The sequence below is a fragment of the Mytilus californianus genome, unplaced genomic scaffold (assembly GCF_021869535.1).
Source record: "Mytilus californianus isolate M0D057914Y unplaced genomic scaffold, xbMytCali1.0.p SCAF_10, whole genome shotgun sequence".
Lineage (NCBI taxonomy): Eukaryota > Metazoa > Mollusca > Bivalvia > Mytilida > Mytilidae > Mytilus > Mytilus californianus.
The window spans coordinates 69,250,443-69,269,633 of NW_026262582.1; the positions used below are offsets into that span (position 1 = coordinate 69,250,443).

Below are 19,191 nucleotides of genomic sequence, written 5' to 3' on the forward strand. Positions count from 1 at the left end.
AAAAATCTACATTTGATAATTTATAAAATGTGGTATTCATAGAAAATTCTACGGGAAAATGATTTTGACTTGAATGGTGTTCATGAAATACCAAGTATTGGTACAAACTGTAAAAATTTCCAATTTATTATCAAATATACCTACACGCATGGCCATAGGTTATCCTCCAGATATTTAGATACACTATCTCCTGTTACATGTATGGTATACTATTTTTAGATGATAATAAACAGAATATGTCAAAGCTCATAGAATTCACAATCACCTGTAGACATACTACATATTTCTGGTGAGGAAATAAGTTTCCCAAGAGCACAAAATGACTTACTTGTTAAATAATATCAAAATATATAAATATACAATAGAGGTTCATTTTTACATCAAAACTTCACATTCTGAATTTGTCTTCAAAATGAATAGCATCTATTCTGGTATGTCTAAAAACCAACAAAAAAACCAATAAACTACCGCTTCCTAACAATGGTACAGCATTAGAACATTAAAGTTCAAACTCCCTCAGGCAAAGTTGACCTTAGACGAATTCGACTATTGTTTTAAGTCCATTTGATCATATAGCTCTTCAGGTGTTTTGGTACCTACTCATTCCTTTAATAGTTTGGCTTTGAAGGTAAATCTAGAAAAGTGTTTTCGGACGCATACAATTTAAAAAGTGATATGTTCACTTTTGTTAAGATATGAACAGATATTAGAGATGTTTTTACCTTTTCCTTATGGAATCATTGCAATCTTTTAGAATACATCTTATCTGTTCTTTCTTAAACTGATTTTGTTGAGACATTGATATCCGTAATTCACTATATAAAAATCTAATCTATATAAAAAACGAAAAACGAGAAACACTTATGAACCACATCAACAAACGACAACTACTGAACATCAGATTCCTGACTTAGGACAGGTGCAAACAATTGCAGCGGGTTTAAACGTGCATATATTTATTCATAGGAAGAGCATACAAAGAGAGTTGTTCACCAGTAGCTAGAGATTCGACTTGTTACAATAATATGGTTTGCATTTCTGGTATATGCGATTGTGAAATTCCTGGAAGGCAATATCACGACCTTAAAGATAAAAGTTGTAAACCAAGTATGTATTCATAGTATATAATTGTAATTTTAACTTCTACAAAAAAAAGATGTGTAATATTATAGAATATATTGGTTTTTTTTTAAAGTTATTTCGGTCTTGACCATATTTTGCTGGCCTTTCTAGAAGCTCATCATAGATACCAGGGGTTAGCTCATGCGCTTGTAAGGGATCAGAAATTCCTGTCGTGGAACCACTATTAAAATCAGTTGATGAGTTTTAACCGGTAACAGTAACTAATCCTGCAAGGAAGTTTTCTTGTTTGAATTGTTTTACATTTGTCATTTCGGGGCCTTTAATAGCTAACTCATGCGGTATGGACATTGCTCATTATTGAAGGCCGTACGGTGACCTATAGTTGTTAGTTTCTGTGTCATTTGGTCTCTTGTGGAAAAATATCTCATTAGCAATCATACCACATCTTCTTTTTATATATGAGAGAAATAGATTTGAAATCATCTATTCACCTGACTGTTCAGTCCAGTGTTTCAGTTTCTCAACTTACTAGATAAAACGTAAAAGTAGTTAACCGGTATTCAAAACTCGTAAATCAATAAAAAAAAAGGATAAACAAAACTGAGGAAATCGCATCATCTATAACATGTGTAAACATGCCATTTTTTTCGATAGAATAAACATTTCTATTTGTGTATGAATTATCCACAATGAGAGTCCAGACTCAAACAAAATGTCAAAATAGGGAATATGACACAACCGGAATATTTATAGATTAGACGATGTTACTGGTGTCTTTATATGTAACATCGCAAATACATTCCTCTCTCTCGTGAGCTAAGCCTCAGACACAAAAAATATACTACTATACAAAAATCTACCACAAAAAGGAAGATTTTTCGTAAAGTTTCTTTTGTTTTTGGACGGTGATGTTCCTTTAACCCTATCTTATGGTGTGTCCCAACTCATTAGCCTTACCTGTGTAGTGATGTTATAGATTTAAATGAACTTAAACGTTAATCCTTAAATTTTCATAGATAAATCATTTGGTTTTGAAGTTTGGCTTTAGCAACAGCTTTAGATGCTAAATCCAAGATTTTACGTTGAAGTTGTTTTTGGAGCCCGTAAATTTAAATTTGATCAACGTAAATTTGTCGATTCTCTGAAATAATTTGTTCCGAAATATTATCAATTTAACATTTTTGAATATTTTTTTCATCGCTATTAAATTGATTTTGTTAGCCGTAGATTAAAACATAAATTAAAACATATTGCTATACAGTTAAAAACATATACGGTCCTATATCAAGTCGATGTTTTTGCGTTGTACGAAGCCATGTGTTTGACGGACTGCGCATAGTGTTTTTACACTAGATTCAATTGATTTGTACTGATTGATATTTTGTCTTGGATACATGATTTTTATAAGTGGTTTTTAACTTGAACTATCTTTCAGTAACTGCGAGTACTCACAGATCGGTACTTTCTGTATTTAGTTTTTCTTAGATGTTTTGTATCGTTCTGTTGAGTCAAGTCCTTTTCAACTAATATTTAAAGTTTGGTCTGATGTTGTGCTGTTAAATCACTATTTTAGGTTTAGGGGTGGGTTGAGTGCCCGCAAACAGATTTAGCCTTCCCACATTATGTATGTGCCTGTCCTAAGTCAAAAACCTCGATTTCAGTGGTTGTCGTGTGTTGCTGTACATCATATTTGTTTTAATCATTGTTTTGTACATGAATCAGGCCGTTGGTTTTCTTATTTCAATTGTTTAACTTTTTGTTATATTTTGGCTTTTAATAGCTTGCTATGCAATATGAGTTTTGCTCATTGTCGACGGTTGTTCGATGACCTATGGTTTCTACCATCTATTTCATTATGACTCTGATGGATAGTTGTGTCATTGGCAATCATACAATATCTTCTTTTTTTCATATCTATCTCTATTTTTAGCCGAATGTGTTTATAATGCTATTCATACAGTACTCAAAACAGTTAAAATCAACTATTCTCCTTCTTCTAACCCCTTCGACCACTCATGTAAATGCATATAAAAATAATTCCATTTAGTAATTTTAACTCTTTTGACTGTGAAATTTTAATAATTCAATGTGAAATATGTACAAAGAAACCTACGATGAAAAGGGAATTATTCAAAGTAATATAACATCTTTCAATTATCAGCGGAGTTTCGGATAACAATTATGCATATATTTATTCATAGGAAAAACATACAAAGATAAATGCTCACCAGTAGCTGGGGATTCGACTTGTTACAATAATATGGTTTGTTCCTCTGGTATATGTGATTGTGGAATTCCTAAAGAGCAATATTACGACCTAAAAGATAGAAATTGTAAAACAAGTATGTATTATATTTCTTACTTTGGAGAAAACTTTGTCATTATTTTTAGATTTGTATACAAGCTTGTGTTTTTTCTTGATTTCGTACGGTTTTGTACCGTAGAGAAATAGACTGAGACAATCAGTATTAGTTTTGGTATTTAAAGTTAAAAATTATCCTATTCAAGTGCAACTGCAACAGATCTTTCTACTGAAAGTCAGTATTGGATTGATTAACTACATTGAAGTAAAATTGTTCACCAGCTGATTGCAATACAATACAATACAATATGTTATTAACGTTTCAACTTTTACAAACCAATACATAACGCATTGATTAAAACAAATTATAAATATGTAAAAGCCATTCATATAGAATTACGAGAGACGATTATTTACACATTAGAAACAAATTACTCAAAGCTAACTGATTGCGTAACACATACTTAATAGATAGTGTTAAAAAAAAAAACCGCTTAGTTAATCTTAGATGAATAAATTTCTGAAGCATATGCGTTTCAATATTATTTTGAAACTGCACATTACATGCATAAACTAGAGGTATAGTGGGAGGATTGAGATCTCACAAAACATGTTTAACCCCGCCGCATTTTTGCGCCTGTCCCAAGTCAGGAGCCTCTGGCCTTTGTTAGTCTTGTATGTTTTTTTAATTTTAGTTCATTTATATGTTTTGGAGTTTAGGGTGACGTCCATTTTCACTGAACTAGCACACATTTTATAAAGGGGCCAGCTGAGGACCACCTCCGGGTGCGGGATTTTCTCGCTGCATTGAAGACCCATTGGTGGCCTTCGGCTGTTGTCTGCTCTTTGGTCGGGTTGTTGTCTCTTTGACATATTCCCCATTTCTATTCTCAATTTTATAAAGTACTCAAAAATGCTAACATATATCCCTTTGACATATATGTATGTAGTCCTGATGGTCATGTTCAGAGTTTTGGCATAGTTACACAAGGTTATGTGTTAAATCTCCTAATGGTGGAAACATATAGTAGAAAATTATCTTGCCTGAACATATTTCTTTAAAAACAATATTACAACTTACTTTGGTCGTATAAAGACCACCTTTTTTGTCCATAATCAATAGCTGTTACAGATAACAATTCTGTATATCTTTATTCATAGGAAGAACATACAAAGATAATTGCTCACCTGCCAGTGATTCGCCTTGTTACAATAATATGGTTTGTGTTTCTGGTATATGTGAATGTCAGAATCCCGCCATGCAGTATCACGATCCAAATGATAAAAGTTGTAAACCAAGTAAGTATTCGGATTATATATTTGTAATGTGAATTTAAATAAGAAAATATGCAATACTATATAATAAATTTTCACTGTGTATTCGGTCTTGACTGTACCTTAAGCAGGCCTTTAATGAAACACGGATTATCAAAAGAAAACACATAATACATACCAGTTGTATAATTTGGATCGCTAAAGTGCATTTTCGTTTTCATAAGAATCAATACAGGCCTCCAAACGAATCAGTTTCATTAGGGCATTGAAATTTGAATTATACATATTCATTATCTAACATTGCATCGACGAGAAATTTTAAGGTTGGTTTAATGTACAATCAACACATATGGTACAAAATGTAGCACTCCACAGTTAGGAAATAAAATTAAAATTGAACCACAAAATGTTTAATCTTCTTCTATTCCAGGCTTTATTATATAAGCCAACTGTTTGTGTCATACATTTGCACATGAATGTAAACAGTATCTGTTATAAATTTGATTTTAAAAAGTTAGAATATAATTCATTTTTTTAGTATCCATGGCAACATTCTGCATTTATTTACCATAAAATATTGCAAAAAGGGGCATGACAAGGTCACAAATTCCCCCTAAATTTGGTTCAAACTAGAATTCTAACCCCTTTGAGTGATACCTTTTCTAAATCTATCAACATTAATCTACCAAAGGATTAAAGAAAAATTGGGTGTATCTTGCCTTCATACATACATTACACAATCATGACGGCTATATTAATCTTCAGCTATCCAAAAAATAATGTTATTGCACACTACATGTAGCTTTCATATTTGAAAAATCCACCGGGGCCAAAATGCAAAGATACACACCTAACTGTGGAGAGCTACCTATAATTTTGCTAGCTATAAAATGAGGTTTAACCCACCATTTTCTTCGGAAAATGCCTGTACCAAGTCCGGAATGTGACAGTTGCTTTCACTCGTTAATTGATAGCGATTGATTATGTCAGTTTTTATGTACTTCCACTTTTTGAATTACCTTGAAATCGGTATTTTTGTTATAATTTTTCGTTACGTTCATAGTAACTAAATGATTCTTTTCACAATTTTTCATCACATTTCAACTATCTAATATGACATTATGCTACCTCGTCAATTGATGAGCTATAACCTCTGATATTGCTCTACTCAAGCAAGGTTATGAGATAGGACTGACGTGAACTATTGAGTACACTTCATCAAGTTTTTCCCTTAAAAAGATAAGACACAACAGTAATAAAGCGGTGTTTTAATCCGTGAATCATTACAAAATAAGATAAACCAAACTAAGGAAAAATGGTATTAACTCCCAACATGCCAACAGGTCGGTGTTTGTCGAGACAATGAGAGTCTCTTGTTATTTATGAATCATCCAGCATTGGAATACAGATTTAATCAAAAAGTGTCGTAATATGAGACACCGCAAATACTTGTCTTGTAGTGAGTTGCGATACAATCACACTCTATCGATATTCTGGGCCAAAGTTGCATTCAATACCTGTTATTTGGTACATATCATAATTTCGCTACAGAGACCTCATAACGTAATCACTCATCAAAACAGTGGATGTTTAGTTTAAACCAGGTTTAATCCACCATTTTCTAGATATGGAAATGCTTGTACCAAGTCAGGAATAGGAAAGTCGTTTTCCATTCGTTTGATGTGTTTGAATTTTCCTTGGAGTTTGGTATTTTTTGTTTTTTTACCTTTTGTACCATGGAGAAAAAAACATATGCAGTATAAAATTGAACAATCAGTATTGGTAAAAGCTGGGACTATTATACTAACGGGATTAGAATCTCGTAGGTGTTTCCTTATGATATGCCGAATTACTTGAATCCACGAGATTTTACGAGACTTGCGAGGAATTGGAATCAAAGATGTCAACGGCTGTGTTAATTTACGGATTTTAAACGATCTCCAAAAACGTTTTAGTTTTTAAGTATTAAACGAAACAGAATATAATTTCTTATTTATAATGACACATAAAAGAGAGATTTTCAGGTTGAGAAGTGATTAAAAAGCGATGTGAAATGGTCACTGATTTATGGCCGCCGTTTTTTTTTTTATTATCCCTTTGCATTTAGGCATACTTCTGTAACGAAATGTATTCTTATATAACTAAAATAAATAAACAAAGTTAAAATTTGTTGTTTTTTCTTACGAAAGAGTCCAATCTAAGGACATACCATCACTAATTACAATAATAATTTTCAAATTAATTAAAACAGTTTTTGATCAACACATCGATTTATGACTTTGTTGCCTTTATATAATATTTGGGTCAATATCCCTAATGGACCTTGAGATGAGGAACACAGATTTATGACTCTCATTAAAAAATTAGTCCGCCATACAATCGTGGAAGCTGTGATTTTAAAAATTGACATAAATGAACTAGGACTGGTGTTTTATAGAGCTGATGTGATGTGAAAAAAAGTATAAAAAAATAAACCTGAACAAATAATTACAAAGGACATATTTTTTAATGATTTTTATGGTCAGAATTTAGGGATTATTTCCTGAGGAGAGTGACATTTTTCACTATCGTTCGGGGTTGGGCACTTGACGGGAAAACGAATCACACTTGCCACCCCGAAAATCGCACCACACATGTGCAAGTGTATCAGCTTCAAAATGAGCCATCATACATATCCAAGTTTACGATATGGCCTGAGCAACAGAAGAAAACGTTAACATTACCGCCTATGGAGAATCTATTACGCATATTGCCCCAAATTGTGGCCTTGAATTTCAAAGGTGATGGAGTGTTTCATGGCTCAGTGACCACAATTTAGGATGATAGCTGCTGAAATCAAGGTCAGTTACACTTTTTTAGTGCTAATTAATCAAAACAATACAAAATGGCTTCCCAAACTTTTGATTTTTATCAAAAATATACAAATTTTTTGTTGTTAAATAGCATTGATGCAGAAAATGGGTCATGTAAAATCTGGACAGGGGCCATTCAGAGGAAGAGAAATTATCTTTTAGGGATGCTAAATGTGGCTTATCCAAATGGAAAAAGGACAAAAATGAATGTTGCACGCTTGGCAAAAATGTTACAGTTAAAAACAATTGACATTGATAGAAATTTAGATGCCTCGCACCTCTGCCATAATGCCTTGTGTGTTAATGCTGACCATATAATTTTTGAGCCCCATGATTTAAATAACCACCGTAAGGTCTGTGTAACTTCACAAAAATGCACCACTCATGAACTGCATGGCACAACATATCATAACTGCATGTTGCATCTTAAACTGTGGTTTGTTCTATTTTTAATTCTAAAATTTAAGTCTCCGAGGTGACATATTGCACACTTCACTAGGCATGAATCATTTACTCAAATACAAGTTTCTTACACTGCTAAAAAAATGAAAATGGGATAAAAGCCCTCCCTCTCACCCTCCAAGACACTGAAACAAACATGCATGTTTATATTAACCTGAGGTAACACATTTTACGGCTTGTTTCACGAGTGTTTACCTTTTATTGACATAGGAGGGGGAGTAACTCTTGTTGTTTACAAATGTATTTTTAACTGTGTCAGGAAATTGGGACATTCAAACCACATGAACCAACTAAAGTAAGCATGCTTTAAAAGAAATCTTCAATATAAAAACCAAACAAATCAAACAAAAACTACAAAATTATAAAATTAGGATATCAAAAGTAAAATAAAAAGCTAACAGAACTGAAATAGTTGCAAATGGAAGTAAATATGGACATGATTTTATTTTATTTTATTTCCTTGTATATTGTATCAATGAATGTGTGCATGATAGGAAAAATAAATTTTTATGCAATACATGTGTGTTAATTTGCATGTATGATGCTGTGTGTGGTATGTTTCAATGTCAATACACTCTGTAAGATGTGTACAACTCTAAATAATGATGTCATAATGCAATGACGTCACAAAAACAATGACGACACAATGTACTCTTCACCAAAGAAATAACCCATTATCCCGCTTTCAACACACATACAAAAAAAACCTCTAAAATTCTTATTCCTTGATGGATTTTGAAAACAAGACTAGTTTTGGAAAGGTCTGTGACTAATCTTTACAGTAATGAACATATATTAGAGATATTTATTCAATAAACAAAAAATATAATAGAAAACAAGACTATCAGGGTGGACAAATTTCTTAAATCTGATAGTTTTTAAGTGAAAAACACTATATTTACATGATTTATCAACAAAAAATGAGGATTTGTAGAAAGTCTGTAAGGTAGAAGAGGCTTATGAATTGCAGTTATACCAATAAAAGTTAAAACAAATGTTTAAAATGTAAATTTATAACATATGCTTATTGTGTTTTTTTCTTCCTTAAAAAGGATATTGAACAGTTATAAACATTGCTACCTAAAAGTATTAAAATGAGCTTATTTTATTTCAGATATGGCTAAAACTTCACAGAATTGTTCAGAAATGTGTACTAAAGGGATACAAACTGCAATATAAGTGGAATCTGACATTAGCTGATCTAATATGGGTCAATATCCCTAATGGACCTTGAGATGAGGAACACAGATTTATGACTCTCATTAAAAAATTAGTCCGCCATACAATCGTGGAAGCTGTGATTTTAAAAATTGACATAAATGAACTAGGACTGGTGTTTTATAGAGCTGATGTGATGTGAAAAAAAGTATAAAAAAATAAACCTGAACAAATAATTACAAAGGACATATTTTTTAATGATTTTTATGGTCAGAATTTAGGGATTATTTCCTGAGGAGAGTGACATTTTTCACTATCGTTCGGGGTTGGGCACTTGACGGGAAAACGAATCACACTTGCCACCCCGAAAATCGCACCACACATGTGCAAGTGTATCAGCTTCAAAATGAGCCATCATACATATCCAAGTTTACGATATGGCCTGAGCAACAGAAGAAAACGTTAACATTACCGCCTATGGAGAATCTATTACGCATATTGCCCCATTTAAGGAAATTATTAATTTTTAAGATTAAATATTTAAAAGAAAATGGCAATTAATTTTCATTTCAATATACACAATCATGTCTCCAAGACATATAATTGCACAGTATGACATGTATATTAGGTAAATAAATTATGTTATTACCAGGTAAATCACAACATGTTCTAATGAGTTTAAATTGTCACCTTGTACACGGGAAGTTGAATTGTTACTACACCACAGTGTTCAAAATCTTTGAAAACAATTAAAATTCCCAATGAGAAATAAAATATAAATAACTACTCAAATTTGTATCGTATATATAATAATGTTTTATCAAATGGAGGGGCTAGCTTATATTTGGCATAACTTGTTTCCTCAATGTTAATAATTATTACAGAAGAAAAGAATTCTTGCAACAACAACAAAAAAAACACAAATTGCTTGACAGAAAGTCATAGGACATTAGGTGATATTATACATTTTTTAACTTAATTTTTTTATTGCATGTCTCAGTTGATATGCAAGTAGAAACACACAAAAAAAGAAAGAAAATTATAATCACAATTCCCGCTTTCTCTAATAAAGTAAACTTTAGTGTCTGTCTTATTGTTTAGTTTATCATTTTGGAATGAATTAGATATTTGTTTACATTATTAAGACAAAGAAGGAATATCCTTTGCTGTAATCCCGCAGGTGCAGGTGCACTCGACTCCAATCTTAATTGACTAGGATTGTCAGTTTTCCTATCGAAGGTCGGTGGTTTTCTCCGGCACTCCGGCTACCTCCAGCAATAAAAACAGGCCGGCACTAAATACCCCAATAGCGGTGCTTAAAAGTGGCGTTAAAACACCAAAAAATCAAAAATCAAAATCCTTTGCTGTACATGCAAAATCAAAGAGTAAATATTGTGCCGGACAAAATAAAAGACAACTCATGCATAGTTGAAAAAATAAATAAAAAAAGGTACCTTTGATCGGTAAATGTATACTAATTATTATAATAGTTTTCTTCTAAGAAAACAATTTGTGATCAACACAAATTATATTAAATGAAATTATTTATTTTTAAGATTAAAAGCATACACCCACATTTAAACACTTTTAAGATGAAAGTCCGTTTTTTATTGTTTCATAAAATGAAAATAGAAACAAAAAAGAAAGAAAGTTATAATCGCTATTGCCGTTTTCTCTTTTAAAACACCTTTAGTTTCTGTATAATTGTTCATTTTATAATTAATATTAAATATTTATACATAATTGTTATAAAATACAAGACAACTTCCAATCATTATTTTAAAACTGTATCGAAATGGTAATGTAGGGTCGTATGTTATCGTCAATAAAAGCGAGTTCGTATACGTAATTTGACACATGTCCGTTTCCGTACCATATTGGTAATTAGAATGACCTGAAAAGGTAATCGATACGATTGTCAAGTGTCAGTTCCCGACAATATATTATAAAACAACTGTCATATTCCTGACTTGGTACAGGCATTTCCTTATGTAGAAAATGGTGGATTAAACCTGATTTTATAGCTTGCTAAACCTCTCACTTGATGACAGTCGCATAGAATTCCATTATATTGACAACAATGTGTGAGCAAACCAAATAGACATAATAGGTAACAATGTCAAAAATTGACAAGTAAAAACATTCAAAACTGACTAGCAAATGTTCTCTTCCTTCTGCCGGAATTTTACCCCAAACTAATGTAATCTTGCTGATCATGTTTAGTATTTCATCGTAATACAATGTTGATGTTTAAATTTTGTATAAGCTTTAGAAGAAATATGTAGAAATAACAAAGACTGAAAAGTTAAATACTTTAACCCATGTTCCAACATTCTTAAAAAGACTACCAAATAAAAGTCAGAATGTGAATATATATGTTCAAACTCTTTTAGGTCATTTTTTAGTAGCAATAAACAAAAAAACTATGTCAATTGGACATGCTTTGATATTATATATGCCCTTGAATTTTTACTAGATAACATTTTTGTTCGCTTTGGAGATTCCGTATATCGTCAGGTTATCGGAATTCCAATGGGAACTAACTGTGCACCACTTATTGCGGACCTTTTTTGTATTGCTATGAGTTACAATTTATGACAAAAATCAGCAAAGACTCATCGAAACAACATCTGATACACAAATTTAATAATACTTTTAGATATTTGGATGATATTTTGGCTCTCAATAATGACGACTTCAGTATGTATACTAAAGAAATTTATCCTATTGAACTTACTTTAAATAAAGCTAATACTAACAATGACCACTGCCCTTTCCTCGATCTTGATATCTATATCATTAACGGAAAGCTTAATACTAAAATATATGATAAAAGAGATGATTTTTCATTTCCTATCGTTAATTATCCATTTTTAGATGGTGACGTTGCCTTGTCACCATCTCACGGTGTTTATATATCTCAACTTGTACGATTCGCTCGTGTATGTAACAATGTTTTAGATTTTAACGAGAGAAATTTATGTATTACTGAAAAATTATTACACCAGGGTTTTCAATATCACAAACTAGTCAAAACATTTACTAAATTTTATCATCGGTATAAGGACATCATTCGTAAATATAGCTCAATATGCAGGCTTCTTATACGTTCAGGTATTTCACATCCAATTTTTTATGGAAATATTCTTTATAAAGCACAAAAATGGCAGTATTCACCTCTGAAGCTAACAAAACCTTTAAATAGACTTTTTAAGAAGGGATATAGTTACGATACTGTTGTCAGGTCATTAAAAATTGCATATTTTGGCGTTAATATTGATTCACTTATAGGGTCTTTGCATCGGCACTAAACACATTTATTTAAAAACCAGTTTTTGGCATGACACGGGTTATGTTCTTCTCATATATGTTATGATGGTATGATACTAAACCCCTAACGGGAAGGATTGTGCCTGATATTCATATGATGAAGACATAATCTTTCAATCAGTTTAATTGAAGTCTGGAGCTGGCATGTCAGTTAACTGCTAATAGTCTGTTGTTACTTATGTATTATTGTCATTTTGTTTATTTTCTTTGGTTACATCTTCTGACATCAGACTCGGACTTCTCTTGAAATGAATTTTAATGTGCGTATTGTTATGCGTTTACTTTTCTACATTGGCTAGATGTATAGGGGGAGGATCTCATAAACATGTTTAACCCCGCCGCATTTTTGTGCCTGTCCCAAGTCAGGAGCCTCTAGCCTTTGTTATTCCTGTATTATTTTTAATTTTAGTTTCCTGTGTACAATTTGGAGTTCGGTATGGCGTTCATTATCACTGAACTAGTATATATATTTGTTTAGGGGCCAGCTGAAGGACGCCTCCGGGTGCGGGAATTTCTCGCTGCATTGAAGACCTGTTGGTGACCTTCTGCTGTTGTCTGTTCTATGGTCGGGTTGTTGTTTCTTTGACACATTCCCCATTTCCATTCTCAATTTTACCAAAGTATTGTTCGTAACCAATATGTGTTACAGCTATAACTTCTGCATATATTTATTGATAGGAAGTGCATACAAAGAGGAGTGTTCCACCGAAGCTGGAGATTCGACTTGTTACAATAACATGGTTTGTGTTTCTGGTATATGTGGATGTAAAATTCCTGGACGGCAATATTACGATCCGAAAGATCAAAGTTGTAAAATAAGTAGGTTTTGAGACTATAGACATGATATAGTTATAATCTAAACTAAATTTAAAAAAAAATATATGCAATATTATAGAATATAAGGTTTTTCATCTATCTATTTCGTCATATAATTTTGATCTATTATTACAACAAGGAGGAAGTAAAATAAACACATATAGTTTAAGTGCCAATCTGCCTTTGAATCAGGCAGTGGTGAAAACATGACAAAAAAAAAAACCCACTCAAGTTTACATTTATTTAAGTTCAAAGTGTGTAATGGTGCACGAATATAACCTTCGTCTCCGTTTCCTGTTCTGGTATTTCAAGATATAATTTGTTTGAAATGCACTTAAAATTACCAATAAGAATGAGGGGAGCTAACTCTGTAATTTGCTATCATACTAACCAAAATTTATATAGTGATTTCTCGAATTACCAGACACACAGAAACGAAAGACCTACCATATCTAACTCGTGATGAGTGTAGCTTCATAATAGGATGGTTAGGTCAGTAGGTTTTTCTCGGCCATATTTTAAAATTCTTCAAAATTGCCTGATTCTTACAAAGACTGGAACTTTATTAAGTGATAATGTTTACCTTTTCTTAATCTCTAAAATTGCATATGCCATAATGCTATCTCGTCCAAAAGAAAAAAGGAATTCATCTTACAGGAAACGATCGTAAGCAAAGTGAAAAAAATTAAGCATGAGTAGTAACAGTCAATCCAAACCCCCTTCCGGAATATCAAAATGTCACCCCTAAGTATAACAGTGTTTAAACAAACCCGCTAAAATAATATGTGTTTAAATGTTCTATTCACAATGCACATGACATCCATAATACACATGATAAATTAAAAGAGACTGTTATCCTCCTAACACCCTTAATTGTTTCAATTAAAGTGTTGCTTGTCCTTAATACACTGCGCCTAAAAGATCAGAAAGGTGAATTAATCCAAGTTATATCACAACTTTCACTTGTCTAAGAAAGATCACCAACTTATTCATGTTATTGTCCATAATCAATACCAATTACAGATAACCAATCTGCATATATTTATTCACAGGAAGGTCATATGAAGCTAATTGCTCACCAGTATCAGAAGATTCGACTTGTTACAATAATATGGTTTGTGTTTCTGGTATATGTAATTGTAAAAACCCTAGAGAGCAATATTACGATCCTAATGATAAAGATTGTAAACCAAGTAAGTATTTATAGTATATAGTTATAATTTGGAGTTCAATTAAAAAAAAAAACACTTACAATATTATAGAATATAGTTACATTTCTTTATATATTTCGGTTTTGACTACCTTCTGAAGGCCTTTCTTGAAATTTAATTGATAAAGAGAGAACTCACCATAGTTAAGATCGTTATAATTTGGTACGCCTGACGCGAGTCTCGTCTACAAAAAAATTATCACGAATGACCGGTCTAAAAACAGGTACATTAGACACTGAAATATATATTTTCAATTGTAATACTATAACATTACAACGACTCGTTAGTTCCAAAGAGTATAGAATTAGTACGTGACTTTTTTTTCCTTTTCCTTTTAATTTTAATTTTTGAAGAATCAAGAAAAACGAATAGACAGACTAACCAAAAATATAGTCAGTTGATGAGTAATTACCGGTGATACGTTAACATAAACGACTCCAGCAAAGTATTGTGAGATAGAGAGTGGACTGAAACCATATATGCACATAGCTAGTCAGTAAACTGTTTCATTTTATTAGATAAGACCCAATAGAAGTTAACCTGTTTCAGACCTCGTAAATAATTACAAACCGAGATAAACAAAACAAAAAAACATTAACGCCAACAGTCTGATATCTGCAAACGAATGAGAGTCTTTTTTTATGCGCGAATAATCCATCATGACTGACATAAAATGTCAAAGAAGGGAATATGAAACAACCGACAAATTAAGCTATTAGACGATAATTGTGGTGTCTTAATATGTAACACCGCAAATATATATAATAGAGGCGAAAGATACCAATGGGATATTCAAACTTTTAATTCGAAAACAAACAGAAAATGCCATGGCAAAAAATGAAAAACGACGAAGAGACAATCATCAGTACACAAAACACTACATAAAAAGAGAGTTGATATCAGGTTCTCCGGATGGGCAAACAGATCTTTCTCCACATGTTTCATCCGTCGTGTTGCTCATGTTAGGTCAAACCCAGTGATTAGTCTTAATCGGTAGGTCACATTCGAGGAAAAGAGGACGGATTTATGGTTACGACAATTGGTACATATCCGTCGTAATCGGTGAAACAGATATTCTATAACGGTCAACTAACTCGTGATGGCGTCCATAAAATTTTCAAAAGGATAATTTCGACTTTATGAGTTAAGGCACACACCTACTCAATATGATGGTGTGCAAACGAACCCACTAAATTTATTATACTCATACTGCACATAAAACACTCAAAACAGAAAACATCATCTCTTGTTCTTCTGCTTATATCTTATCACATGTATTCAGACACATATTAAAAAACTTTCGAAGTTCTCTGAGCACAATATAATGCTCAAACATTTACGGAGCAGGAGGTTGTGGATACATTATCTTCTTTTCAAGACAAATACAAAAACCTCAAGCAATAATATTGGTGTGTCTAAATCATGCTTTTATAGGAAGTTAAAATTTACAGTAAATCTAAAATCTCAATCGCATTAGAAATATATAGTGTTCTTTTTATAAGTTCAAAGCTGAACTGGTAATTGTACTGCATAATAGAAAAATAATGGATGTGGGGTATCCATCCATGACATAAAATCAGTACATGCACAGCAAAACAATTCACAAAAAGCAAATGAACAGCGCTTTTATTTAGTCAGTTTGAGGCCTTCAACACGGAGCAAAAAAACTCACCTTCCTGTAAGTTTAAGATGTGTACATGTTCTCATAAAAAAAAAAAAAAACTTTTCACTTTTTGATAAAATTGATCAAAACAACAAGAAGTAATAAAAGAACCTACTGCCTTATAGCAGGGATGTGGTCCTAACGCAAACATCAAAAAACAACGGCAGACATTATCTATTAACCAAGCTCTGTTCTTTACCTATAAATAAATTAAATACAATTTTAGAGGATTGCAACACAATTTCATATCGCAGTCCTAAGTATGAAATCGTTCAAATTATAATGGCATATTGTTATTCTAAACTGTTTCCCAAAATTGATCGCCCTGAAGATCATATAAAACATTTTATTAAAATAAAGTATGTCAATAAAGGTTTTGATTTTGTAAATATTGTATTTTTAACGACCATTATGTTAAAGAACAAATTCCTGGATATTTTGATAATACTGAACTCCCTCTTATTTGTTATATTTACAAGTAATCTACCCGAAAATTTGTGTTTAATTATAGCCAAGTGTGTAAAGATGTGAATATCAGTGAAAAAAAAAATCCGTCATGTAACTGTAGTAATTCCGAATACACTTATGGCTCCATTTCCCATGTTATAACAGGAGACCTTAACATCATTCGCGACCGAGAGTAAAAATCATTCCTTAGTAAAGGACCTAAATATCGTCCCCCGTCAATTATTAATTGGAATGAGTGTCGTAATATCATCCACAACTCACTTCGTGCTTACTGTTTGAAATGGATAAAACGGGAAAAAGCTGAAAAAAATCTTTGGACTCTTTCTTTAATTCAGTAATGAAGATAGTTGATATACGTATACAACATTTTAAAGAACATTTTACTCTTAACAACAACCATAAAAATCCTATTTCTCGTATCAAACATAAACTAAAAGAACTAGCCAAGGAATTTGTTTTTGTCTCGGCTGATAAAGCTGCTAATAATATCATTATAATTTGACGTAAATTTTACATTGAGGTTCTGCAAAAGGAAATCACGAATTCACCATTCCAACTGACTTCATTCTCAGAAAACGATATCTGTAACAAACATAAACTATTAGCTACTTCTTAAAATACTTCTTTACAAGCAGAACCAAATATAATGAAAGTCCCAACTATGTACTGGCTTCCGAAGCTACACAAATCACCTTACAAATATAGATTTATTTCGTCTTCAAGTTATTGTTCCACTACTAAATTGTCTATTCTACTTACTAGTACACTTGGTACAATCAAAAACCTGATAATAAATTGTTCAAATAAGACCTTTGAAAATAGTGGAATTGACTACTTTTGGAGCGACAAAAACTCGTTGGAAGTACTTGATAAATTGCATGCATATATTGGTGATTTTGAATCTGTTCAAAGTTTGGATTTGTCTACCCTATATACCACTTTGCCTCATATTCTTATTAAGAAAAAATGCACACACCTAATTAAATGGGCGTTTAAAAAGTCGGAATGCGAATACATATGTTCATACACTTTTAGGTCATTTTTAGTAGCAACAAACAAAAGAGCTATGTCAATTGGACATGCTTCGATACTATATCTGCCCTTGAATTTTTACTTGATAACATTTTTGTTCGCTTTGGAGATTCCGTATATCGTCAAGTTATCGGAATTCCAATGGGGACTAACTGTGCACCACTTATTGCGGACCTGTTTTTGTATTGTTATGAGTTACAATTTATGACTAAAATCAGCAGAGACCAATCGAAACAACATCTGATACAAAAATTTAACAATACTTTTAGAAACTTGAATGATATATTGGCTCTCAATAATGACGACTTCAGTATGTATACTAAAGAAATTTATCCTGTTGAACTTACTTTAAATAAAGCTAATACTAACAATGACCACTGTCCTTTCCTCGATCTTGATATCTATACCATTAACGGGAAGCTTAATACAAAAATTTATGATAAAAGAGATGAATTTTCATTTCCTATCGTTATTTATCCATTTTTAGATGGTGACGTTCCCTTGTCACCATCTAATGGTGTTTCTATATCCCAACTTGTACGATTCGCTCGTGTATATAACAACGTATTAGATTTTAGCGAGAGAAATTTATGTATAACTGAAAAATTATTACACCAGGGTTTTCGATATCATAAACTAGTCAAAACATTTACTAAATTTTATCATCGGTATAAGGACATTATTCGTAAATATAACTCACCATGCAGACATCTTATACGTTCGGGTATTTCACATCCAATCTTTTATGGTAATATTCTTTACAAAGCACAAAAATGTCAGTATTCATCTCCAAAGCTAACAAAACCTTTAAACAGACTTATTAAGAAGGGATATAGTTATGATACTGTTGTCAGGTCATTAAAGATTGCATATTTTGACTTTAATATTGATTCACTTATAGGGTCTTTGCATCGGAATTAAACATATTTATTCTAAAACCAGTTGTTGGCATGACACGGGTTATGTTCTTCTCATATGTTTTATGATGGTATAATACTAAACCACTAACAGGAGGGATTGTGCCTGATATTCATATGATGAAGACATACTATTTCAATCAGTTTAATTGAGGTCTGGAACTGGCATGTCAGTAACTGCTAGTAGTCTGTTGTTATTTATGTATTATTGTCATTTTGTTTATTTTCTTTTGTTTCCTATTCTGACATCGGACTCGGACTTCTCTTAAACTGAGTTTTACTGTGCGTACTGTTGTACGTTTTTTTTTTCTACATTGGCTAGAGGTATAAGGGGAGGGTTGAGATATCAAAAAACATGTTTAACCCCGCAGCATTTTTTGCGCCTGTTCCAAGTCAGGAGCCTCTGGCCTTTGTTAGTCTTGTATCTTTTTTTATTTTAGTTTCTATATATGTATATGAGTGTATAATTTGGAGTTTAGTATGACGTCCATTATCACTGAACTAGTATACATATTTGTTTAGGGGCCAGCTGAAGGACGCCTCCGGGTGCGGGAGTTTCTCGCTGCATTGAAGACCCATTGGTGGCCTTCGGCTGTTGTCTGCTCTATGGTCGGGTTGTTGT

General features: G+C 32.3%; 1 protein-coding gene and 1 long non-coding RNA gene across 3 annotated transcripts in view; both read left to right on the forward strand.

Annotated features, from left to right (window-relative positions):
• The first annotated feature begins 1,089 nt into the window (after positions 1–1,089).
• Positions 1,090–19,191, forward strand: part of LOC127718426 (uncharacterized) — a 28,821-nt gene continuing 10,719 nt past the window's right edge. Inside the window, exon 1 of one of the 2 annotated variants that reach the window (XR_007989816.1) lies at positions 1,090–1,107. The gene's annotated coding sequence lies outside the window, so the exon portion shown is untranslated. Of the gene's footprint in view, positions 1,108–4,652; positions 4,685–19,191 lie in introns of those variants that run through there. The other variant, XR_007989815.1, reaches the window with a different exon arrangement.
• On the forward strand, positions 6,962–9,375 carry LOC127718428 (uncharacterized). Its single transcript, XR_007989818.1, has 2 exons — positions 6,962–7,500; positions 9,089–9,375. It is a non-coding gene; the product is annotated as an uncharacterized LOC127718428 (long non-coding RNA).